This window comes from Carcharhinus amblyrhynchos, chromosome 2 (genome assembly GCF_965287045.1).
Source record: "Carcharhinus amblyrhynchos chromosome 2, sCarAmb.v2.hapA, whole genome shotgun sequence".
NCBI lineage: Eukaryota > Metazoa > Chordata > Chondrichthyes > Carcharhiniformes > Carcharhinidae > Carcharhinus > Carcharhinus amblyrhynchos.
This window is the reverse complement of record NC_137325.1, coordinates 34850046-34877454: the sequence shown is the minus strand read 5'-3', so window position 1 is coordinate 34877454 and position 27409 is coordinate 34850046. Positions and strand designations below refer to the sequence as shown.

Sequence of the window (27409 nt, the reverse complement as noted above, 5' to 3'; positions counted from 1 at the left end):
GGGTAAGAAATAGAGCGTTCGCTGATAGTCGCACAATATATAGCACGATTCATGATACTGAAACAGTTCATGCCCAAATGTAGCAAAGTCTAGACAACATTCAGGCTTGGCCTGACAAGTGGCAAGTAACATTGGTGCCATGCAAGTGCCAGGCAATGACCATCACCAACAAGAGCGAATCTTGTCATTGCTTCATAACATTTCAATGACATTACTGTAAGAACCTTTAAAGATCTTAAGATTCAGAACCTTAGTCCAGATCACAATGAATCTTTTTTATTAATCACCAGATGCATTAACAATATCCTCACCAAAATCTTTTAAGTTTGCCTTTGTTTGGGAGATAGTCATTCTTTGTCTCCCAGTGGTTGAATAGATCACCCATTTCCAACTAACTTCAGGCGTACACTTTTATAGTTTTATTGTAGAGCTAATAAGCGAGTTCATTATCATGCCAGCTTATGTGTCTTCAAGATGTCATCATTTAACTGACATGACTAACACCGCTGACATGGTTAACTCCAGTGACATAGTTAAATTTGCAGACAGGTTAACTCTGTTGACATAGTTAAATTTGCAGACAGGTTAACTCCGTTGACATAGTTAAATCTGTGGACAGGTTAGTTCTGTTGCCATAGTTAACTTTGCAGACATAGTTAAATCTGCAGACATAGTTAACTCTACTGACATAGTTAACAGTGCTGACATAGTTAACAGTGCCTCCAGACCCTGTTGTGGTTCCTCAGCACTTTTATCTTGACACAATAGTGAACCAAATATGTTTTGAGCTTCAGCAACCAAAGGTCAAATTTTTGGTGATTGTTCTCCTTGACCTAAACTGCTTGAATCAATGAAGGTTAATCATCTTCCTTGTCTCCAATCTCCAGTTCTTTTGGTCCATGACTGGTGATTGACTGCTCCCTGCTCAGGCTGGCCCATCAGTCTGAGTTTCTAGTTATTACAGATATACAAGACAGAGTTCCTGATAACCCAATTAACAACTATAAAATTTAATCAATTCTAAAATTAAATAAGTTCTAAAATTCAATTGATTCTGCTTAACTCATTAACAATTGTAACATTCAAGGCACTATCACTGAATCATTCACCATCAGCTTACCATTGACCAGCAACTGAACTGAACCAGCAGAATACAGTGGCTGGAAGAGCAGATCAGAGGCTAGGAATCTTACTGCAAGTAGCTCACCTCCTGACTCCCCAGAGCTTGTTCACCATCTACAAGGCCCAAGTGTGGAGTGCGCTGAAATACTCTCCACTTGCCTGGATGAGGGTAGCTCCAACAACACTCAAGAGTTGTATCCAAGACTACAAGTGTTTTATAAAGAATAACATAGCACCCTTTTGTATTCTATTTCTCTATTAATCCAGGGGAAAACAGCCCACTTGACTGGCACCCCATCCACCATCTTAAATATTTGCTCCCTCTACCACCAATGCACAGTGGCAGCAGCATGCACTGCATTCAAAATGCACTGCAGCAACTCACCAAGGCTCCTTCCTAACTTGAAATCTCTACCACCTTGTAGGATCAGGGCAGCAGACACATGGGAACATCACCACCTGCAAGTTCCTCTCCAAGTCATACATCATCCTGGCCACTCACTGGATCAATTATGAGCCTAATTGATGCTCTACTGCTCTGTGGCAGGTAGTCCTTCTGCAGGAAATTCCTCCTGCAGAAACGTAGCGTGGAGGCAATGGACATACTACTTGTCTACATAAATTAGTTAGCTCTCCCACCTCATCACCTCTATAGCAAAATCCATTCCATAAGAACATAAGAACTAGGAGCAGGAGTAGGCATCTGGCCCCTTGACCCTGCTCCACCATTCAATAAGATCATGGCTGATCTTTTCGTGGATCGAGCTCCATTTACTCCACTCACCATAGCCCTTAATTCCTTTACTGTTCAAAAATGTATCTATTGAATACTTCAGCTAGTGCTTTCTAAAAACTAGCATAGTTTCCTTGTTTTTCTATTCTATTTCTCTGCTAATAAAACCACGCACCTGCCTCAGTGGCCCTCATCTTCTACACATCTGGTTCTTTCCAGGGCTCAGTGGGTGATTTGTGTTGCATCTCTCAATCAGCTGTACACAATTGTATCAAGCTGGTTACTGATGCTCTCTTCAGACAAGTCCACGTACTAATCCATTACCAGGCAGGCTGAGAGAGCACAAGGCTTTAGTGATGGCTGGGTTCCTCCCTGCAATCAGGATGTCTCCACAAGGGCGATAGTGGGGAGGGCAATCCAGCTGCTGAAGATGCACTACAGGTGCCTGGATTAAACAGGGGGAGCATTGTTGTTTCCTCAGGAGTGTGTTCCCTCATAGTCATGGCATGCTGAACCTTACACAATCTGGCTCTGGCAAGGGGGGAACCCAGAGGAGACTGAGGAAAGTGAGACAGCTCCATAGTCCATGGAGAATGACTCCAGTGATGGGTCTGAGAAAGATCCTGGGGACATGCAGGGTGAGGATGTCAAGGCAGACAACATGAACCTTCAGAGAGGCAGGGACATCAGGGAGGCTTTCATCCTGTGAACCTGCAGCTAGGCATCCAAGGCACTGATGCTGCCTCAAGCCAATGGCACTGACTCCTTGGCAAACAATTAAGTGACAGCCCAACCCAGAATGCCAGCAACATTACAATGTCACACACTTACAAGCCTGTGCTGCATTTGGGACTATTGTAACCACCCCAACTCAGCCCATTAACGCAAAATAAATGTTTATGTTACTATAATGAATGAAGAACATACAAAGTTGCTATCCCTAACATAAATTTCAAAATAATGAATGTAAATAATTTCACCCATGACACATCCCTGTTGTGTTCGTGGTGTATTCAACTTGCACCTGTGGGTGCTACATCTTGGTGCACCCCCCCCCCCTCCCCCCCATCCTCGCTGGCAGAAGTATTGAACGTAGCCTGCTAACATTGCTGTCCTGGTGGTTCTCCTCTGGCCTGCAGAGCCTAATCAGACTCTGCCTGGAGGGTGCATCCAGTCCCATGGCTGGGCACTCCTCAGTCCTCAGATGCAGTGGCCGCTTGCAGAGTGGTGGAGGAGCAGTATCGTCACCTGAAGCACTCTGAGAGGATCCCACAGAAACAACAAGCAGCTCATCCACCAGTGTCTGTACCTCCCTGCTCACCATTGATGAGCGGGCACCTAGCAGAGAGATTAGCCGCCTTGTCCATCAATTGTACTGTTGGTGACTTCCTTAGGTTACAGCTGGTGTGTTGGATTGCAGGTCTGAGTGTTACCCATGGAACCCCAAACCTGAACTTGCATCTCTATGAGAGTTGCCATTCTCCCAATGGAGGAGGCTGAGCATTTTGTGTTAAGGGTCGACACAGTGCTCATGTTCTGCATGGCCTCCTTCAGCACTGAGACCGTGACACTCTGACCCTCAGGGATCTCTGCCACTTCTCACCCCACATCCCACTGGACATCCAGTATCTGCTGCCTAGAGCACAACTCAAGAGAGTCATCACCTGTTTTGGGCTCAGCATCATCCAACTCTCCAACAGTGCTCCCACTGCCAGTCTGGGACCTCTCTGCCCCTGCTAGTTCCTCACTTGAGTGTGAGGTACCCTCATCACTGTGAACAATGGAGGGTAAAATTCAGGCCCATGTACACAATATCATGCTCATCAACCCTTTCCATTATTTATTCAAAGAACTTAATCAAATCAATCAAATACTATTTGCTTTTAAAAATAATAACTTTGTATTGGTACAGCATATTTAATGTAAAAAAAACACTCCCAATGAATTCAATGGGGCAATGGAGAGAGGTGATGAAATGTACCACCCTCATACACATAGTAACTGAGGCTGCCTTTTTGGTGCACAAGTTCCTTGTGCTTGTGTTGGAGGTGGCAGCAGAGGAGAGTTACAAGTGTTTAAGAAAATGGCTTTAAGTAGAGAAAAGGAGCAGGAGGCTATCTTTGCATTCCAGAAAGATCCCAGAACAGCGAGCAGTTTTATGGACTAGAGCAGGCCTGATACTGCTCTCTGTACACTATGCAGACCTGACAATGAACGCTAAACTAACTATCTGCCATGTCCATTTATTTGTGTCCCTCAGAATCAAATCTGCAGCGATGAGGGTCAAGCTGGGTGGATAACCAGGGTGAAAGAGGGTAAGGCTTTGAATGTGGAGTAGGGATCGAAGGTGAGGATGAAGGTGTGGTTAAATAGATTGAAAGAACTTGTGGGGAATGAAGGGCCATAGGCTAGACATTCAGAATTTTGAGAGTTCTGCTGTGAGTGAATTGAAAGAGAATTTTTTTCCAGGGCCGAGCATATAGGAAGTGGGAATGGGAGGGCAAAGGGGGATATGATGTGAGAGCAATACACAGAAGTGATCAGAGATGGTCTTATCTGCCATCTTATCTGAGATTGACATGATGGGAGTTGCAAGCGCGTATCCGATAAATATGAGTACAGAAACTAGTGTGGAGAGATGGAGGTGATGGCCCAGTGGTAACATCGCTAGGCTATTAATCAAAGAACTCAGCTAATGTTCTGGGGATCCAGGTTCGAATCCTGCCATGGCAAATGGTGGAATTTGAATTCAATAAAAAATAATTTGGAATTAAGAATCTACTGATGACTGTGAATCCATTGTCAATTGTCAGAAAAACCCATCTGGTTCATTAATGTCCTTTAGGGAAAGAAATCTATTCATATGGCCTTATCTGGTCTGACCAACATCAGACTCCAGATCCACAGCAATGTGGTTGACTCTCAACTGCGCTCTGAAATGGCCTAGCAAGCCTCTCAATTCAAGGGAAACTAGGGAAGGGCAATAAATACTGGCTAGCCAGCGACACCCATGTCCCACCAAAGAATATGTATAAAAAAGAAAGAGACTAAGGGAGGAAAAGCGGCCAATGAACTCAGAGGAGAATGAACACAATGGGTGGGATTTTGCCGCCTCACTGCGTTCAACTGTAATTCCCACCCGAGATGCTGGGACACTTCTGCCCTGATTTTGTTATCCCTGACAACCGCCTGTTGCTGCTGGTCCAGTGACTGAACTCTGCTGCAAGCGCTGGATGAGAAATCCTGACCTTGCAAACGTTCTGTAAAACCGCAGTGTGTGTCCCTGGGAGACATATGGCCTGTCAATGGGCAACTCAAGACACTGCAAATGCCAGCAGTAAGTGAGAACATCCAGATAGTTACATAACCCCTGAAGAAAGACAAGCACAGCCAGCCAGAGAAAAAATATCACCAGAAAACTGAACAAGAGATATGATAAATGCACAGTCACTTCCCAGTTTTGGGAAGTGACACTTCTTTTCTTCAAAACTTGTTCATAAACAAACACCGTCACAATCATTTTCATAATATTTGTCAGTAGTATTTAGTAAACTCATGAAAATCTCACAAGTAATGACCTGTGTGCGTATGTTTGCTGTACTCGAAGTAAATCATTCAATTCACTCTTCTTCTGAAATAGTTGAATTGTACAATCCTGCAGCTGATACAGAGTCCAAAGACAGTTATTAAAATTATTGTTCCAGGTCTTTTTTAATTCATTCATGGGATGTTGGCATTGCTGACTAGGCCAGTATTTAATGCCCATCCCTAATTGCCCTTGAGAAAGTGGCAGTGAGCTGCCTTCCTGAACTGCTGCATTCCATGTGATATAAGTACATCCACAGTGCTGTTAGGGAGGGTGTTCCAGGATTTTGACCGAGCAACAGTAGAGGAAGGTGGTGATATATTTTGCCATTTTGCCATTGGTGGCACAGTGATTAGTATTGCTACCTCATAGCTCCAGGGACCAGGGTGACTGTCTGTCTGGAAAAAAGTCCCCTTCTGTGAAGTAGCACTTCCTGGGTATTTTCAAAGTGACACCACTAGCCAAAAAATGTTCTGAAAAACGTGTTCTGTAAAATATGGACGCTTCACAAATTTGAGAGTCATCCTTGCGCAGGGGCCGTGCTAGTCTTCTCTGTGTTGTTCCAATTTTAGTATATATGCTGCCGAAGCAAGCACTTTCTCCCCGTGTCTGCATGTGTTTCTCCTGGGTGCGCTGGCTTCCTCTCACAGTTCAAAGATGTGCAAGTTAGGTGGTTTGGCCATGCTAAATTGCTCCTTTGTGTCCAAAGACGTGTAGGTTAGATGGACCAGCCATGCTAAGTGTGTGGAGTTACAGGGATAGGGTGAGGGAAAGGGCCTGGGTAAGGTACTCTGTCTGACAGAGTTGGTACAGAATCAATGGGCCAAATGGCCTCCTTCTGCACTGTAGGAATTCTATGATTTCCAGGTCAGTATGCTGAGTAGCTTGGAGGGCAACCTCCAGGTGTTGGTGTCCCCAAGTGTTTTCCACACAAGATTTAATGAAGTTACACCCAGACTCATCACCATTGTGGAACAGAGAGATACATTTACGTTTACACAATATGGCAGTGGAGAGGTTATGAAGAGCTTATGGCATTAGATCATCAACACACAAGGGCCAACGTAAACTCTCCTGCCTAATGGGAATCTTTCAGGGGACACTTAAAAGAAGGGCAGGGGGAATTACCTACCCATTTCCTGCCCCAGGCTGGCAGCCTGCAGATGGAAAGGGCATCTACTCATAGCAATCAATGACTCTTTCATTCTTGAGGTAAGAATGGAACAATAGCACCAAGTGTTCTCCATCAAAACCTGAATTTATATTAGGGATAATTGTGACTTACAGCCTGGGAAGGTTTGACATTCCTGATTGCATACTAGAAGTGAATATGTCGGAATGGTTGATTGTTACATTGCCTGTATTTGAATAAATTGTTACTTATTAGTCTTCCGTTTCATTGCCTATGTCTAGCTGCTAGCGTTGCCAACCAGGAGTTGAAGAACAATCTCCAGAACACCGCTTTGTGCGTCCCTGGAGAAAAATCATTAGGACTTTAAAAAAGACTATTTTCTTCTGTCACTTACTCTGAACATTTCCCTTTACCAGATGTTAAAATATTGAAAATAGGAAGGAAAGGCTGTTAGGTTGACAGTCAAACATCATCCAATCAGGGAATGAGCCCTTTGGCTTTCTAGATGCTGGAGGAAGGCAATATGACACAAGGATGGGCGAGTTGGCCAACCAATGGCAAGAGCCTGTGGGCAAGTCGTGCAATGCAATCTCCAGGAATACACTGAAGTACAGAGCGCAACCCTATTAATTACCTTCAGAATCTGGGACAGGGGTGGGTCAGGGGCTACCTTCTTGAAGGAATTGAATGTCTTGGCAGTCAATAATTAGTATTAAGAGTCAATGATGTAGTGTGGATTAGAGTCACAGGTAGGCCAGACAAGATAAGGGTCACCATGGTGATTCAGGGGCATTTCTTCATAAAATTCGCAGCCACAGGACTGCAACACGGAGCAGATCTGTAAGCATCAGAGGGAACAGCCCAATTAGCACTTCAGATTCAGATTTTTAAGGGGCATGCACTTAAGGTGAGAGGGGGAAAGTTCAAAGGTGATGTGAGGAGCAAGCTTTTTAACAGGCAGAGTGGTAAGTGTCTGGAACGCGCTGCCAGGAGTGCTGGTGGAGGCAGATACAATAGCGGCGTTTAGGGGGGTTTCAGAAAAGCACCTGAATATGCAAGGAACAGAGAGAAATGGACCAAAGGCAGGCGGAAGAGATTAGTTTAATTTGGTATCGTGTTCGGCACAACATCGTGGGCCAAAGGGCTTTTTCCTGCACTGTACTATTCTATGTTCTATTTTCTATTCTTCATCAAAGCCTGAAACAAGGTCTGCTGCTGAAATTTAACTGGTTGCTTCACTCCACGGATGTTACCTGGCTGTCTGAACATTAAGAAATCCCACAACACCAGTTTAAAAGTTCGGACTTTAAACTTGGTGTTGTGGGATTTCTTTCTGTTTTACCCCAGTCCAACACCGGCATCTCCACATCATGTCTGAACATTTGCAGCAGTTTCTGTTTCTGATTTCTAACCTCTGCTATTGCGTGTGAAGATTATCGATGTGATACCATGCCTCCAAACAGGCAGATTTATCAAATTCAATTCCACAACCATGTCACGGTCAGGTTTGAATTCATTACCGTTAATACTAGTCCAGGAACATAACTGTTCCATCAACAGAGTTAATCTCCATCTTTAAATCACTCTATATTTCTCTTTTAATGTATGTAGTCAAGTGTATTCTCAATTGCTTGTAATTCAAAACTGCCACAAGCGGCCAAAAGAAGAAGGTTTGAAAGAAAGTTTTGAAACTGTATCAAATCTCTGGAACTGATCAGTGAAAGGAGTATGGGAATGAATTAATATGTAAATATCTTTAGATTTATACTATTTAGTGAATAAAGCATTATAGAGATACCTATCATTTGTGACACATCTTCATTTCATCTCTGTACTTACACTTTGAAATTTTTAAAGCTAATTTTTCAGTTAGACGTGAGATGTCAGACTAAATAGATTTTGCTCCATATAACCTGGTAATTACCTCATTAATATGCATTGATCGGTTCAGCTCTTTGATGGGTTGAAATCCAATCCTGATACATATTTCTCAGAAACTGGAATCCAACCCCTGACTATAATCAGATATGTGATATTTAAATGGTTAAATTGGGCTAAATAATCCATAAAATGTGTGCCGTTTTATGTTTCCTGGTTTGTCGGGGGATTGCATTAAGTCTTCCTGCACCAAGAATAATCAAAAGAAAAGATTACCTAGAGAATAAATGATGGGAGTTAGTGGTTTACCAGAAATGAAACCACGGAGTAGTGGCATTCTAAGAGTAATGCAGCTTTGACTCATTGTGGTTTATCTGAATATGAGCTGCCAAGTCCTGTTGTGTATCTCAGTTATACTGCACTTTTATGGTAACTAATTTTATAAGATTATTTATGTTTTTTTTAAACAAGAGCTGATATCCATGCAGTAACCCTGATGAATGGGGATTTACTTTGTCAGAAGGTTGATGCCTGCTCTGTGATATTAGATGCCTGGGAACATAACCACCTGGAGGTTGCCCTGCAAGTCACTCACCATCCTTTCTTGGAAATATACTGCCAACCCTTCACTGTTGTAGGGTCAAATTCCTGGAACTCCCTCCCTAACAGTACTGTGGGTGTTCCTACACCCACAAGGACTGCAGCTGTTCAAGAAGGCAACCTACCAACACCTTCTCAAAGGCAGCTCGGGATGGGCAATAAATGTTGGCCTAGCCAGTGACACCCACGTCTCATAAATAAAGGAACAAAAAAGATGGGCTCAGGTAATAGCTGGTGTAATCAGTTTGGGGACCAATTGGTTGGTGTGGAGTGACAGAAAGCATCTTCCAAATTGAGCTAAATATTGCTCTAGTAATATATGCTGACAGTAGCATGATGGTAATGTCACTGGACTAGCAACCCAGAGGTCAATCCTCCAGCAATGCAAGTTCCATTCCCACCACAGCTGCTGGTGGAATTTACGTTTAAGGAACAAATTGGAAAGAGGAAGCTAGGATGGTGGGTGTGTTTTGCAGCGCGTTTCCCGCTGGGCAGCAGGATGGGAAATCCCACTCGGAAACTGGCTGATTATATATCGGTGAGTACCTCTCTGAATCATACAGCAGGTCGGGCATTGATTCGTCCACTCTGCCCTTACCTAATGGGTTCAAAGATCTGAGCACCATATTTAATCGCCACCCAAACACATATTACTTTCAGTGAGTCATTGTATGCAGGAAACCTCTTGATATGGATCCACCGAAGGAAAAAGCTGCTCCTAGGTTCAGCAATGACTCCCTTGAGGCTCTCAATCATTGTATCCACCAACACCAGGATGTCCTTACGTGAAGGGTGGCTCCAGGATGCCCACCAGCCTCACCTTGCTGGTCTGGGAGATGGTTGCAAAGGAGGCCAGCTAGTTGTGCACCTGCTCAAGAAATGCCATCCAGTGCAGGGAGAGGATGAATGGTCTCACCCACTCCAGCAGGGTAAGTCAACCTCACACTCCAATCTCACACTCTCACAATGGCATCAAGCATTCAAAGTGTTACAGGGATCTCACACATTATTAGGGAGAGATATTAGCATTGATTGTCTCATGGACATTCTAACATCCTCAGCATCTCACCTACCATACTGCACAAAGTTCATCCTCAGCCCTGACTGGAGAGGACTCAGCATTGACAAAAGCATTGATTCTTCCCCATCTCTTCTTATCACAATTCATTCCATTTGTGCAGGGCACGCTCACCAACTATGGAGAAGGGACGGCAGCTTTCAGGGGCTGCCCCAGTCTGAGCTGGCAGATGTAGTAACTTTGAATGTGACTCATTGTGGCTTTAAGTTATAAAGGGCTTATTACCAACAATATTTATATGTGTACAAACAAGGTTCTGACAGACTGTGATACACGTCTACTCTCTTCTTCCCCCCACTTGGCTCCAACTGAGGTTCCCTCTGACCCAGGACACGCACCCTTGCTCCTGATTGGCTCAGCCTCCGGCGTTGCCTCTCCATAGATTTCAGCCTGATCACTTGGCCCTCGGGGATCACCCCCTTAAAGGGGCCATGCCACCACACCAGGCAAAGACAAAGATCACTCCTATGGTGAAGGTGGGATCAGCCTCACCCAGAAAGCAGTATGGATGAGTCCTCCATAATTGATTACATTCTGATAATCAGAGTGAGTAATATGCAATGTTGTATTTTTCCTGCTTATGAACTAAATCTATCTTCTCTCTCTCTCCAGAGAGATCTCCAGCGCGGCCATAAACCTCAACCACCAACCCCCCATCCACCCACACCCCAGGCCACCACAATGGAGGATGCTGTGGATGCATCAGAACTGTCACTGCATTCAACCGCACCTTCCACCAATGCAGACAGACACACACCTCAGTGGGTTATAGGTCGAGTTCAGGCTCAGAGTCACATTCTGAGGAACACATCCCTGATAGGACTCTGCAGCAGCTGCAGGCAGTGACGGCTCAGCTCTCTGGCACTTGGAAGATTGCTGGAGATCAGGTACCTGCTGAGTCTGTGTCAGCTGATGAGTCTCTGCAAGTGGCCATCTCTAAGAAGCTGCAGAGGCAACACTAGGTGGTGGGAAATCAGGTAGAGTTGTGAGAGGCAGTCAATGGGCTGGAAGGAAGAATGGAAGAATCCATTTTTGTTCCGCCTGATGTTGTGGCTCCGGCATGCGTGTGCCTCAAGGTCTCCTTGGGAAAGGTGGTGATCACCTTGTAGCCCTCAATCCAGCAGATCCTAATGGATCTGTGCACATCCCATTGATATAGGCACTGATGGAATCTATCAGTGGCTGGTTGAGAGGGGGCAGGACACCTAAACCTCCTCCAGTAGTCCTTTCAGGGAGAGAGGCAGAGACCTTCAGGCACTCACTGGGAGGAGGACCATCCACTCAGGTGACTGTAAGAGTCCAGCCAATCCCAATCCCCTCTGCCTGTGACCACCCCCATCACCTCCAGCCGAGGAGGGTGCACCTGCCTCACAGAAGCTGTAGGCATGGACTTTCCAGGTCTCAGCCCTCTAGAGGATGCCTACCGAAACCAACAGGCCATGGTAGTCAGCAGACGGCTCCACTTTTGCTGTGATGTTGGCGATCCACCAAGGTGTAGTGATATGATTAGGAACATTACAAAACTTCAACATCACTTCTTGTTCACGGGTGTTCAATCACTGTAAATATTATGGGGGTGATCTTACTGGCTTGTCTCCCCAATCAATCGGCATAGTGAACTGATAAGATCGGGCAACAGACGAAAAAATGGGTTTGCTCCCAGTTTTTCTCTTCTTGCAATGTTACTGGCCCCGTTTGCCAGCAAAATCGGCTTTGCATGCTAAGTATTCGTCACCTAATGTAAATATATAATTAGTGATCCTGGATGCTAATATCCGGGTTCACTTGCCCTGATCTGCTCACCAGTCGAGGTCCTCACTGGCGAGGATCACAGATAATCACTATTAATGGAGATCTGACATGATGGCTTTGCTGGTTGGTCCAGAGTCCATTGAGACCCCCTGGGTGGGTATCAGCGGGGCCAGGCAGTTCCCCAGCTGGCAGTGCCAGCATGGCACTGCCCACTAGGTACCCTGGCACTGCCCACCTGAATGGGGCCTGAGGGGACGGGGCCTGAGAGGTGGGGCCCAAAGGGAGCATTGGCCTGAGGGGCTGGGCTCAAGACAAGGGGGAAGCTCTGTAAGGGGGAAAAAGGTGGGGAATTCTGCGATTGAGGAATGGGAATCGGCTGGGGCGATGATGGGGAGTGAGGGGGTTGATCGTTCAGGGGGAATGTTGATCAGCCGGGGAGTTATTGATTGGCTGGAGCAGTGATCAGGGTGGGGGGGTGCAGCAATATCTGGGGTGGCAATTGGGGGATCAGGAAATGGGGGGGGTGGGGGTGATGTCCTGCGTGATGATCTGTCAGGGTGGGGTGATGTTTGTAGGGGTGGAGGCAAGTGGGGAGGGTGGTGGGTCCTGATGTTTCTGGGGGGGGGGGGTGTAGTTGGTGGAGTGAGAGAAGATCTCCCAGTGTACTCTTCCTGATGAAGGAGCAGTGCTCCGAAAGCTTGTGATTCCAAATATACCTGCTGGACTTTAACCTGGTGCTGTGAGACTTCTTACTGTACCTGACTCATGATAGTTAGGGAACCCTGGCAAATATGGAATCAATGGGAATCAGGAGGAAAACTCTCCACTGGTTGGAGTCATACATGGTACAGAGGAAGATGGTTGTGATTGTTGGAGACCAATCATCTCAATCCCATGACATCACTGCAGGAGTTCCTCACAGTAGTGTCCTAGGCCTAATCTTACCCTCGCTAATCTACTCGTTGAAGATGCAACTGCTGCATTATGACCTTCTCTCCATCGTAAGGTCAGAAGTGGGGATGGTTTCTGATGATTGAACAGTGTTCAATGCTATTTGCAACTCCTCAGGTACTGAAGAGGTCCATACCCACAGGCAGAAAGACGTGGACAATGATCAGGCTGGGGTTGATAAGTGACAAGTGACACTTGTGCCACACAAGTGCCAGGCAATGATCAACTCCAACAAGAGAGAATCTAACCATCTCCCCATAACATTCGTAATGGAATCCAGAGTGAATAAAAAAGCCACCTTCAAAAATTAGGTATTGTGGTAAAGATTGAATAATCATCACCCTTATAAAACTCAACCACAAAGTAAGCATTTGGAAAAGGTGGCTTCGCCAGGACTACAGATAGAATTTGTGATGGAGAAGAGGTCCAATCAGCCTATTGATCCTATTGGTGAAAGAATCATGCTTTTGCTCAGCTTCCCTTGCTCTTTTCACTTTTTCTTTTTCAGATATTTATCCAATTCCCTTTTGGAAAGGATTATGAACTGAGTTTCCATCCCAACAAGTGGCATACACGCGGTGGGTCATGCGGGGGCTGGTCTTGGATGTTTCGAGAGTAGCCTAGTGCTTCACATCGTTAGTGTGTGCTTAAACTGGACCAGATGCTGGGCAAGACGACAGCTCAGTGACTATCACTGTTTGCTGTGCAGACACATGGATTTGGGCCAGTGTATGTGGGAGTTTGCGCATTCTCCCCGTGCTTGCGTGGGTTTTCTCCGGGTGCTCCGGTTTCCTCCCACACACCAAAGATGTGCTTTTAGGCTGATTGGTGTAACAAATTGTCCCTAAATTGTCTCCCCTCAATCTGGTTTCCAATGTGGAGTGCCATAAGCGTAGACAAGGGTCGTGGATGGAAGAGGGGACTCACAATGTTAAAATGGCAGCGCGGGCTCGTTGGGCCAAAGGGCCTGTTTCCCGTGCTGTGTTGTTCTTTGTTCATTCTTTCAGGCAGGCCAAATAATGCTCCATGTAAGCAGGAAAGCTCTTCTAACTTACCGTTTCATTCTTCTGGTGATGATATTAAATTTACGCCCTCTGGAATGGTGGTGGAAGCTGTTCAACATTAACCTTCAAAAGGGAACTGGATAAATATTCAAAAAGGAAAAAATGTGTGGGTGCATGAGAGAGGATAGGGATCTAATTGGATAGATTGTTCAAATAGCTGCCATTAACTTGGTACAGTTATTGGAATGGCCTTTTGTACTGTATCAACTCATGGACCAGTGGAATCAATTAGTCCCTTTCACTTTGTCAAATCCTCTCAATGCTTTGAACTATTTTCCTTTTCACCTTTGGCCTAATGGGAAAAAGACGGTTTCACTAGTCTCCTCGTGGCTAAAGACTTTCATCCCATATGTGGCATGTCATATTTAATTTTGGGCACCAGAAAATGTGAACTAAATGCTTGAAGTTCAAAGGAAAGCTTTATTCCTTCGTATTATGTAAATGACATAATGTTCTTCCCCTAAGCCTCTCCGATTCTACATTCCAACACTCAAGAGTTAGCGATTAAGGGAAAACACTTGCAGATGTCATGTAAGAGAGGTGGACATTTTGCCAACCCTTCCAGGTCCCAGTAGGACTGAGAGATTGCCTTTGCTTTGTGGGCAATTTCTGCCCATATTTTGTTTCTGACCCCAGGGGATATCTCAGAGTATTTTTCCAGATGATGGGTTCTGGCAAAGCAAATTAATTCTGCAGCAATTTTTTTTCTCAGAGAACTATTTTCTTCAATTTGTAAGTGCTACGTTGGAAACCTGGGGCTTAAGGGTGTGATATTTCTTCAGTAAATTAGATAGCTTTTAGCAGTATAGCCATCTGTTATAGATTTTAGGAATGGCAGGTTAACTTTTGACATTGTAGTAAGCATCAGCTTTGTGTTAGAAGGCCATGAGTATAAGCACTAGGAGTATAGTGCAGCATTGTCATTGGTGCTATCTTTAGGTCACATTTCAGAATTGTTTCGGATCATTTTTCCACAAAAATGGCTTGTAAAACAAAAGCGATTGCTTAAAAACAAAAATTTAATAATGGAAATTAAAAGTTATTGATGATTAAAATTCTGAAGGCAACACAGGAACAGCAATAGGCCATTCTGCCCCTCAAGGCTGTTTTGGCCATTCAGTCAAATCATAGCTGATCTTCATTTTCCATAATTCCTAATGCCCTTTCCTAACAAAAAAAAATCTTGCTTTTGAAACTTCTCATTTATCTAACCTGACAGAGAGTATTCCAAACTTCCTCTACCTTTTACAGCAACAAGTGATTTTGATATCACTTTGAACCAAGCGAGTTTTAATTTTAAGGTTATGCTGTGCTGTTCTGGATTCCATCAGCAAAGGAAATAGTTCTCAACTCCTTTGATCATCTTAAATACCTCACTTAGTGGTTCTCGGGGTCTCGGTGCCGTGGATGATTTCTCCTCGGGAGGGCCAGTTGGAGGGAAGGTGGACTAGGGGATGATCATGGAGCAGGCGAAGTTGCAGATCACCGTGGCAAACACCCAGGAACTCTTACAGAGAATGACTGATAAATGTTTCAGGAAGTGTATTGAGAAACCAGGAAGTTCACTGAACAACCATGAACAGAAAAATGTGTATAGATGGATACATGGATGCCAGTGTCACGAATTTACAACTCCAGACTACAACGAGAGCATACACATTTGTAAGTGCATAGCAAATGAGCAAGGTTTCTATTGCACTCATGCCAAGCTGGGAGAGGGAAGAACTCAAGCAAAGGAGGGATAAACAACACAAAATGCTGTATATGTTTCAGGAAAATTGCTAACTTGTCTAGATTTTAGAACAATTGTGTCAGCCCGTATTAGGTGGACTTCATTTTGACTATAATAAAAGTACATGATGTTGAAAAAGAATTAGACCCCTTAATCTTCAACATTCAAGCCTGGACATGCAATCTGTCCCTATAATTTAACCCTTTTAACTCTGGTGATATTCTGCTGAATCTGCACTGCACCCATTCATGCCAAGGTACCCTTGCAGAGGTGACTTCCTTATCACTGACAATATTCCAAATGGGATCTGACTACATCTCTGTAGCTGTTACTTAATTCCCATTCCTTTATTTATTCTAATCCTCTTGAGGTAAATTCTATTAGCCTTTTTATTATTAGCTTATGTATCTGTCCACTCACATTCAGTAATTCTTGTACTTGTGTCCCTAAATCAAATCTCTCTGCTCCTCCACAATTCCTAGTTTCTCACCATTTAGAAAGAAATCGACCTATCTAACAAAACTGGGGTTCTTCCCCTTACAAAGCTATGGAGTGATTTGGTAGAGGTAATCAAAATCATGAAAGGTTTTAAATCAGGAGAAACTGTTTCCAAGAGTGTCAGGAACCAGAGTACACAGATTTAATATAATTTGAAAAAAGCAATAGGGGACATTATGCAGTTATGACCTGGACTGAATTGCCTGAAATGGAGGCAGTTGCAATAACCCTGAAAATGAATTGTATAATACTTGAAGTGGAAAATGTGACTCTACTATGTGGAACAGGTAGGAGATTGAGACTAATTGGATAGTTCTTACATTGAGCTGGTACGATGGGCAGAACGACCTCCTTCTGTATTGCATAATTCTATCTTTCTTAATGAATGGCTGCACACTTTGCCACATTGAACTCCATCTATCATCGTTTTGCCCATTCGATCATTCAGTGTTCCTTTGCAACTTGCTGTTCTCATCCATACTTATACTATGTCACCGAACTTATGTCATCAGCAAACTGATACATGGCTCTGTACTTCTTTTCCCAATACATTTATAAATTTAGTGAGAAGCTGAGGTCTCAGAGCAGATCACTGGGAGACATCACTAGTTACAGCTGGCTAATAGTAGGCATTCATCTATCTCAGGGGACAGTGGACCATACCTGGAGTATACACCACTTCTAGACTGAACGATATTGAGTGTATACTGATTACCCCTACTCTTTGCCCTCCTACATCCTAATCCATTCCTCTCTGAAGCTTATGATTGCCTCCAATTCCATGCACTAAGGGGCAAATTTTACCATCCTGCCCACCATGGGAGTTGGAGAGGGCAAGGGGTGGACTGTGGAAAGGTCCGTTGACCTCGGGTGGGATTTTCCGGTTTCGGTTTTCCATTATTCATTAACAGATCCAAGGTACGCTGTTTCCTGATTGGCTCCATGATAAATTGTTCTAAGAAACTATCCCTAATTCACTCTATGAATTTGTTGTCGTAGCTACCCTTTCCAACTTAATTAACCCAATCAACATGAAGATTAACATTAATTATTGCTCTGTTCATTTTACATGCTGATATTATTTGCTGATTTATAATTTTACCTACAGTGTGGCTAATGTTTGGGGGTCTATACACTATTCCTACCAAAGTCTTCTTTCCCTTGCTATTTTTTACCTCCACCCAAATGGACCATACATCATCTGAGTCAAGATTGTCTCTCGCAACTGACCTAATTTCATCTCTTATTAACGGTGCTATCCCACCATCTTTTCCTTCCTTCCTGTCTTTGCAAAAGGTCAAATATCTCTACATATTAAGTTCTCTGTTTTGATCTCCATTTAGCCATGTCTCTATAATAGCTATGAGATGATATCCATTTACCTTAATTTACACCATTAGTTTTTCTACCTTATTCTGAATGCTTCACACATTAGGATACAAAGCCTTTATGCTTGGCTTTTTGCCGTTTTTAATCATCCTAACTTTTCTTTGTATTGTAGCACTATTTGCCTGTTACCCTTGATAACCCTGTCTACTGTTTTTCCACTTTACTGTTCTTAATCTTATTATTTCAAACAGAAAGCCACAAGAACAGGTTGAAAATGTGTAATGACTGTCCCTTTAAGGGCAACTCATCAGATTAAGGATCACTTGGTCTGAGGGAACAATGGGGACTCAAAAAATGGAATTACCCCAGAGGGTGGAGACCTTCTCTTTTTTGGTTTTAATTCCAATTCAATCCAATCAAGTCCAATTCAGAGTCTCAACAAGTTGAGACATTCCTGATCCAAGCTGACAAGGACAGGGCTCTCACCTCCTGTCTTGGGCTTGATCTACATGATCCAAGCTGATTGGAGTAGGCATAGCTTCTCTTCCAAGGCTTGATCTTATTTGCGTCTTAGCCAAAAGGCTGAGATGCTGCTTTAAAAAATTGCTTCAAATGAAGCTAAAATGTAACCCAATGACTTCAACCAAGTGCAGCATGTCAATACTACGCTTGATCTTAGCCAAAAGACTGAGAAGTGATTAGGCAAGAGGACATGTAGGGAGCTAGCTGCAGTCATGTGACTTCTGAACAATTCTTATTAATAAATCCTTTTTGGATTCATTAATGGTGTCTCTGAAAGTGCATCTTTACATCTGGAGACACTGTCTCTGGCCCGACATCTGTGGCAGTTACAAGATGGGTGAACAATGAAGAGTATACGGCAAAACCCCTGGGTCATAATGCAGAGGAAGGGTGAGTGAAATACAGAAACATAGCTCTACTTACAATGTAAACTAGGGACAGTCTGGTCAGTGCATTAGTTTGAGGGTAAGGGGTAAACCTTTTCAAACTGAGGCGAGGAGAAATTACTTCATCCAGAAAGGGTGAATGTGTGTGGAATTCACTACCACAGGATGTAGCTGAGGCCAACATGTCTGATTTCAAGAAGAAATTAGATATGGCTCTTGGGGACCAAGGGATTGAGAGATATAGGTGCTGGGGGGAGTGAGGGAGGGAGGATCAGGATATTGAATTTGATGATCAGCCATGATCATAATGAATTGCAGTGTAGGCTTGAAGGGCCGAATGCCCTGTTCCTGCTTCTAGTTTCTCTGTGTCCATGTTAAAGAAACTGAAAGACAGATATACAAAACAAAGCTGTATAATTGGCCATGTGAATCTGGCAGCTGTGGCTTCAAATTTACAAAGAAGGAATTTGGAGCAAAGGCAAATACTCGCTGCAGTTTAAAGAAGTTTAAAGAACGCCTGGCATGAGAAAGCAGTGCTGCAGCTTTAAGAGTAAAAAAATGTAACAACCCAAGACACTTTGTATCTGCATTGATACACTTGTTGCAAAATACACCTGGAAAGAGAAGTCCCCTGTATCTGAACAACTACCACCTGTAGTAGGGAGGCAGGTGAGGGAGGGGGGAGAGAACAACACTCTTAAAGTTGTCTCCTCTTCACTCCAGTGGGGTCAGACTGCTGGTTCCCCTTTGTGGGGAACTACTGCAATCCCCACTGGAAAGATCCACTCTGGTGGTGGGTGGTTGGGGAGGGGGGGTGGGGGGAGGCAGGAGGCGGGATGATGCTGGTGACCAATATATTTAAAGTGGCAGTGCACATAAAGTGGCAACCACATGAAGGAACAAATAGCTAAGGACAAGGAAATTGGAGAAGTCCCCAGAGAAAAGGCAACTCTCAAAAAACATCCACAGACAGTTGAAGACTCCAGAAAAAGTACAAAAGAAGATATCAGATTGGAGGCAGTAGAAGACCCCAAAGAGAGGGCGAGAGGATTGTACAAATGGAAGACCCCAGAAGGGTACTGAATGAACCCCAGAAGGAGGACAACAAAAGACCCCACAAGAAGGGCAACAAGAGAATTGCAGAATGGAAACAAGTCCCAATCAACACTTCACCGAAGACAAACATGACGAACACTGAAGCCTAAAGGGTTTGGCTGAAGTTAAGACAAGCAGAAATGAAAGTTCCATTTTGAAATGTTTATATCCATGAAGAACCTGGTGGATTCCCCTCAGAAGAAATTGAGAAACTAGGAATTATTGAAAATAAAGAGGAATCAGCAAAAAGAATTAAAGCTTTGGAGAAGGCATTAAAACATCATGATGAAATGGCTGACAGCAAAATTGGAGAATAAAGGTGTGGCAAGAACAATTACAAAATAATGTTAAGAAGGAAGAGAAATGAATGAGGCAATGTAGAATACGCTGAACTTCATGAAAAAGTAACTAGAAACTAAGAACAAGTCCAGTGAAGAATAGAATCAGCAGAATAAGAGCTTGATGCAGGGAAGTTTGGCAATGAGAAATTAACTGAAGAGGTAAAAACATCAAAGTTGACAATAGAATCAACAATTCAGACAGAGAAAGAAACTGCGATTACAGGCAAGATTTTACAGCCTCGCTAGTTCCGAAACCGTAAAATCTTGGACCTTCCCATGGTCTGCGCCTCACCCACTCCAATTCCCATAGCAGGCAGGGCGGTAGAATTCCGGCGTACACGCCAGAACAAGATTGTTGAATTGATCATGTGAATGGAAAAGCACAAGAGCCAATACGGTAAAATGGTAGATGAAAAAGCAGCTGAATTGAAACATTGGAAAGAGAAGAAACATTATCGCACAACCTAAACACCAGAAACAGAGAACCACAACCCGTTCTTCACACCGTGACAGACCAGGGTTGTGAAAGGATTGTCATGACATATGATTTTGTTGTTTTGTGATATGCGCCTGCATACATTATAATGTAAGGTGCTTGGCATAGCAAGAGTTAACATGTGGCTGGAGAGTGGCACCACCCACCTGGTGATATATGTAGTCACGTGGTCAGAGAACAGGGTGGGACAGAACTTGGTAAGCAGCAAACCTGCACATAACAGCTCCATGCAAGTCCACGGGGCCGGGAGACTCATGATGTGGAGATGCCAGCGTTGGACTGGGATAAACACAGAGTCTCACAACACCAGGTTAAAGTCCAACAGGTTTATTTGATAGCAAAAGCCATTAGCTTTTGGAACCGATTAGTGGCCCGGGACTGAAGTCTCCAGGCCCATTAGCCTTCCTCCACCATCGCCCTCTGACCCCCATCAGGAGCGTTTCAATCCAGTGGAGTTTACAACAGCTTTTCACTAATGGGGAGTTGGCAGCCTGACCCTGTTGGAGTGAAGGGGGTCCATTGAGGGCCCCTGGGCATTGCCAACTTGGTAGCGTTAGCCTGGACCCCTAGTATACCCAAGGGGCAAAGTACCAATGCCCAGGGGACACCTTGGCATTGCACATCGGGGCCTAATGGGGGGCTTAATGGGGAGACGATTGGTGGGGATGGGGGGTCCTGCCGCCACTCTGCACTTGATGGTAACAGAGAGAAGGAGCGATTGGGGCTGGCCATAAGGGAGTCGGGGCTGCTGGGGTTGGGGTGGGGACAGGAGATCGAGGCAGGCCGGGAATGGGGTGGTGGGGGCCTGTGGTCAAGACTGGACCTGAACATGTTCGGGGGACCAGCAATTGGTTGGACCGTTGGGTAACCGGGAGGGCACCGATGCGGGGGTTGTGGGGCTGGCCAGCGATTGAGCTGGTTATCGAGCGGCAGTGTGTGTCTACTGTGCATGCGCCGATCTTGGTGCTGTCAGATCGATACATGCACAGTGGCCTGCTCAGCACTTTACTGCTGGCCTCTCCAGCCAGAATAGGACCCACTGATTTTTAGCATGACTCACGCTGAGGCACAGTGTGTGGGAGATACATTTTGAAAATCCCGCTGAAAAAACCAATGTGATTTATTCCAGTTTTTGTGAATCGTGACCCCATATTTGGACTTGTACATAGTTAAAGCCTACCAATAAAAGTGTTTATTTTTCAACACACAAGCCTCAAGATCTTATCAATGGGCCATCACCACTGCAACATAAAAACCCATTTTCAGTACAAATTATGGTGCTATAATATGAAACTTCGGTAGTGGTTCAAATTGGATCCCCCGTGTTATTGTCAGATCAGATCATTGTTGTACTAAGTGGATGTGGAGGGACAGATTGTTGATAAAAATGTGGATCACTTTTGTAGTAGAGAGATCCTCCAGCAGTCAGTGTTGCCATCAAGAAATAATTCAGCCCCCATAAGCACCGAAGTACCTGATTGACCTGTTAACAACAGGTCTCTGTGGAAGCAAGTAGTGATGAATCGCCTATGCCAGAAGAGCTACCCGTTATTGTAGTTTCTGTGAATCCTGTGGAGACATAGAATCACAGAATTCCTACATAAACGGCCTTTTGGCCTATTATGTCTGCACCGACTTTCTGACAGAGCATCTTAACCAGGCCCTCTCCCCCTTCCTATCCCTGTAACCCTACACATTTATCATGGCTAATCCACCTAATCTACACATCTCAGACTACAGAATTATGCCGCTTGAGAAGATATAGAAAACCTCTTCAAAGACTTGATTTATAATTGCCCAAAGGTTGTATATAATGTTCAGTTACAATTTTGAACTGAGTAACTTACTTATTGAAGATAGTTTAAAGGAATCAAAGGGGGGGATATGATGATCGTCCCTTTAAGGGAAATGTGGCAGGTTAAGGGTCACCAGGCCTGGGGAACTAATGGGCATGATGTGGACGGAGATACCGGCGTTGGACTGGGGTAAAAACACAAAGAAGTCTCACAACACCAGCTTAAAATCCAACAGGCTTATTTGCAGCAAACGCCACAAGCTTTTGGAACAGCTGGGTGGCATGGTAGCACAGTGGTTAGCACTGCTGCTTCACAGCTCCAGGGATCTGGGTTCGATTCTCGGCTCGGGTCACTGTCTGTGTGGAGTTTGCACATTCTTCTCGTGTCTGCATGGGTTTCCTCTGGGTGCTCCGGTTTCCTCCCACAGTCCAAAGATGTGCCAGTTAGGTTGATTGGCCGTGGTAAGAAATTGCCCCTTAGTGTCCAGATTAGTGGGTATAACATGTAGGGATATGGGGGTAGGGCCTGGGTGGGATTGTGTTCAGTGCAGACTCGATGGGCCGAAGGGCCTCTTTCTGCACTGTAGGGTTCTATGATTCTATGAACAGGCTGTCACTTTGTCAGGTGGGTGGGAGTTCACTCAGAATAGGGAACTACCCCGGGGGTGAGAGCCTTCTTAGGCAAGCAGACCACTAGGGAGCTAGCCTCAACATGTGGCTTCTGAACAATTCTTGTTAATCAACCCTTTTTGTGCTCATTAGAGGAGTCTCTGAAAGTGCATCTTAACACATGATAATAAGTATGATTCAGGAAGTAGTTTGCAATTATTTGGTTTAAATCATATAACATATCAAGCTCATCACCACTGGAATTGTACTGAATTTACTATTTTGTATTGTTGCTCGAAGACAAGCTGTACTGTTCGAAACAGATGAATTTAATCATAGCTGTTCTGTTTAATCATGTTGTGAAATAAAACAGTTTAACAACCTGCATCCTGTTTCATCCTTCCAAGTGTTTTCGCCAGACTATTTGTAAAGATTGAAGTGCGAAAGACATGATTAGCCCGTTTAGATCACAAGGTTGCCATTGTTACATCTTGAGATGATGTTATTGTATAATTAAATGTTGAACAGTCCAAACACCTCCATACACAGGGCACCAGCCCACTTCCGGGTGTATCTTCATAGTTGCTTCCAAAAGAATATCTCAGTCAGGACCCTAAGATTGTAACAACATTAAAGCACAGTTCTGACTGGCTGTTCACAGCAATGTCAAAGATCCCAAGGCGTCACTCAAAGAGCAGGAAGTTCTCCCAGTGCTCTGGCTCACATTTATCTATCAATCAACAAACAAACAGATTAACAGATAACTTATCTCAGTGCTATTGGTGGGATCTTGCTGTGTACTAACTGGCTATCTGATTTGCCCATATTAAATATTATAAGTTAGGAAAGGCAATTCATTAGATATGAAGATTCAGCATGACCTGAGCAGATGACAGCGTTTTGTTAATATGCTGCTTGGTTGCGTGATGTGAAACTTCTGTTTGGCAATGTAAGGGCAAGTTGTGATACTAGGTACCCTGCATTATATTGGCTATTTGTATCAGAATGCTCTGCCTCTTTAACATGGCCTTTCATATATCCTTGTGTATGCTTAAAGTTGCTGAACTCAACACCGTCACTTGCTTTCTGGCCTCCTGTTGAACCAATGCTTTGACTTGAATGCACTTGTATGAACGCCTTGCCTTTCTGAAACAATGCTGGAACTTTCCAGTCGTTCGCTCCGGCGGGATCATCCGGACCAATCAATGGCGTACTCCCGCCAAGGATTTCCTACCACCAGCCAATGGAAGTCTGCCTCCCACCGTGACAAAACATGGTGGGTTAACAAAGAACAATACAGCACAGGAACACAGTCTTCGGCCCTCCAAGCCTGCACCAATTCCCAATCCTTCTTTAGACCCACTACTTATTGCCCATACGTGGTTTCTATCCCTCTGTTCGCCTCCCGTTCATGTTGTTCAGTAAATCTCACCCAATATTTTACTTTGGGAGATTACAGATGCTCAGTAAGACGATTGTCATGGGTGTGGAATGTGACGGCCTTTCCTGCGACGTGGTTGAAGTGTGTGGATTCACATTGCACAAAAGGGTTTGTGGAACATCATTTTTACCTTCAACTCCAACTTCAAATTAAGCCAACAGAGCAAATATTCTTTCTGCCTATTGTCGCTGAAAATAGCAACTGGTCATTTTTCATATGATTGACTTCCTAATTATGATATTAATTAGCTCTGAACCACATCAGTGGGAACTATTTTCATCTGTCACAATTGTCAAGTAGAAACTTTCGACTGGCAATAATTATGGCCTATTTGATTTTCCATTGGTTAGTGAGGGGTAACTGGAGGACATAAATTTAAGAGCATCAGCAAATGGAAAACAAAAGGTCTGGACAATTATTTTATACCAGAGAGAGTTCCCTAGCAAGGAAAGCAGAAACATCCCTTTTAAAATAGATGTGGATAAATATTTTTAAAAATAATGGCGGTGAGTTTACCGTGAGCTGAAATGAAGACATGGGTGCAGCATCTTGCAAGAATCATAAAATGAGATTCTTGCCAGCGAAACCTTGCTTTCTGATTTTCCCTGCCCTAAGCTGACGTCATGAGATTTTTCTCATTTCAGTACATTACATTACTAAAGGCTTTCCCTGTCATATGTTTCCCCATACTTAGGATTCTCACATTGGCGAGGTTTGCAACAGGCATTTACAAATGTGAAACAGTTGAGGGTAACCTGCCTGCCTCCTGACACAGCCCAGGGAGGCTCCTCTGGGGACTTCCATCAGGGAGGAGGGTTCTCCTTATAGGTGAGGGTGAGGGGATCCCTGGTGGGGTGGAGTTCTCCCTATTCATGAAGGGCGTTGCCCCTAGTGCGTTGAGGTGGGAGGTTCCCTGTATCTATGGGGAGAGGGGAGTATTTTTTTTTAACTCACCCTCTAGAACATGATTATCTGTCAGGCCTTGCCCCATCCGTGTGATGGCGTCAGAGACGCCAGAGGCAATTTTGACTCTAAGTGGCAAGAAAAGTTGACTGTACCACCATGGAGCCAGGATTCTCACCAGAGCCAGCACATGGAGAGAAAAATCAAAAAGTTTCACCCAATGGTCAGGGTTTTCTGTTTCTCGTCACGTGGGCAGGTACGGTGACGGGAACGGAAAATATCATGAGAACAGCCAACCCATGTTTTACATCAAAGTAACCGGGTGCCACAATTGCATTTCTTTACGTTCAACATCGTGAGCATCATTTGCATTCATCAGCATATCACTACCAGGCCTCTACACCTGAATCATTCCCCATCCACCAGCCCCCCCGTCAGAATATCCATCCACAGTGCTGTAAGAGCAGAACAGTGTGAAACCCGACTGGTCTCCCAGGTGTGCGCTTGGCACAAAGTCCCCTGCGGGAGCTCAGGTGAGCACTTGGGTTGGGGGTTGGTGTCATGACCTGCACTGCCCAGGCCACTGCCCCAGCACTGAGCTACCTCAGTGGTAAAATCATGAGGAGTGTTATGCATTATATGACACATCTATACTTCTACTGCCCTCTTATACGTTAGATCCTACACGGCACCATTGAACCCCTCCTCTACAAACATTATTTGTTCCTTCCGCTGAGAAATTTAAGATTAAGGCATTTTGGGAGAACCTTACCTTTTTCACCGCTGTTGCACTGAGGGACATTTTCCGGTTTGGAACCTAACTCTCTGCACAGCACGCCGGCCAATCCCTCTTTCCCAAACCAGCTGCAAACTCCCTGACCCATTAGGGAAGGAGGGGGTGGGGTGGGGTAACACACCCGCTCTATTAAAGGAGGGTGTCTCTACTTGAAGATGCCACGAGGGCAGGTGTCAGATAATCTCACCAGTAAAGTAAAGTTTATTTATTAGTTTACAAGTAAGGCTTACATCAACACTGCAATGAAGTTACTGTGAAATTCTCCTAGCCGCCACACTCCATTGCCTGTTCGGGTCAATGCATCTAACCAACACGTCTTTCAGGACGTGAGAGAAAACCAGAGCACCCGGAGGAAACCCAGGCAGACAGGGGGAGAATGTGGAAGCTCCATACAGACAGTGACCCGATCCAGAATCGAACCCGCGTCACTGGCACTGTGAAGCAGCGATGTTAACCATTGTGCTACTGTGCCGCCCCCCTTTTGGATGTTTGAGGCTGCAAAACCACCGGGATGGAGCGGAGACCTGGGACGGCTGCTGGCTGCGTCCTCACTCCTACCCAGTGGCCCAGCTGAGGGGGCTGAGGGACTGTGGTGAGGTGAACACTCCCAAGGTTGGGAGCAAGAGGACAACCGCTGCAACCAAGCAGGTGTGGATGGAAAATGTCAAGGACGTCAGGGGTGGGAGTATGCTCCATGGTGGGGAAATGCAGAACTGAAACCTAAAGCACCTCATAATTGCCTTAACAACATCAACAACTATTTACTAACTGACCCAACAGCGGAGACCTGGAAGCGGATGGGGTGATGTGAGTGTCTGAGACTTTTCCACCCCCACCTGCAGTCAAACCCACATCCAATGGGCTGGGGAAATGCTGCCTTTTTACTGAGAGTTTTACCACAAATCAGTTGCAGATTTCACACAAAATGGCAGCTTTGGGAGTTCAGTTCTTTTGATTGTGTAATTACACCTCTGTCAAAATGTTAGAATTGTAATTAATCATAACTCTGGAGTATAGAAAATGGGCTGTTGCAAAGTTATAGCGCACACATGAGTCAGAAGAGCATAATTATGAGTTTACATTTGTGACTGATCAATGAGTTGCAGGCTTTTTACAGGACTTTGTAATTATCAGACATAGGAAACTTTCACTTTTAACTGATAGTCTGTTCGGTGTTGTAACAGGAAGCAAATAGTCTCTCCAGACTAAAACAACCCCACTATGGAATTATTTCTTTTGCTTTAATCAGTAAGTTGATAATTAAAGAGGAGTTGAAAACATAAATCAGTTGATGTTAATCGCTCTCATGATCAAATACAAGGAACAGGCTTCAGCTTTCTGTTCAGAAGGAGCTATCAGTCTTCCTCCAATTTGGCCTCTTGTGCATCCTCCGTTTCCTTTCCCCCCACTGCTCGTGACCACGTTTACAGCCGGCTGGACCATAAGCTCCTTGGAATTCTGCAGCCTGGAAATGAAGCTTTAAAATATGTGGGTTAAAGCCTGTGATAAAATTACAGTGGACTCCAGCCAGACATATTGAGGACAGAAATTTCCGCTTTGAAGTCTAAGT

General features: G+C 44.4%; 1 non-coding gene and 1 pseudogene across 1 annotated transcript; one reads left to right on the top strand and one right to left on the bottom strand.

Annotated features, from left to right (window-relative positions):
- Positions 1–2441: 2441 nt before the first annotated feature.
- Positions 2442–15562, top strand: LOC145359686 (mitochondrial import inner membrane translocase subunit Tim13-A pseudogene; annotated as a pseudogene).
- On the bottom strand, positions 5931–6037 carry LOC145362097 (U6 spliceosomal RNA). Its single transcript, XR_013889937.1, has one exon. It is a non-coding gene; the product is annotated as a U6 spliceosomal RNA (small nuclear RNA).
- Positions 15563–27409: the final 11847 nt, after the last annotated feature.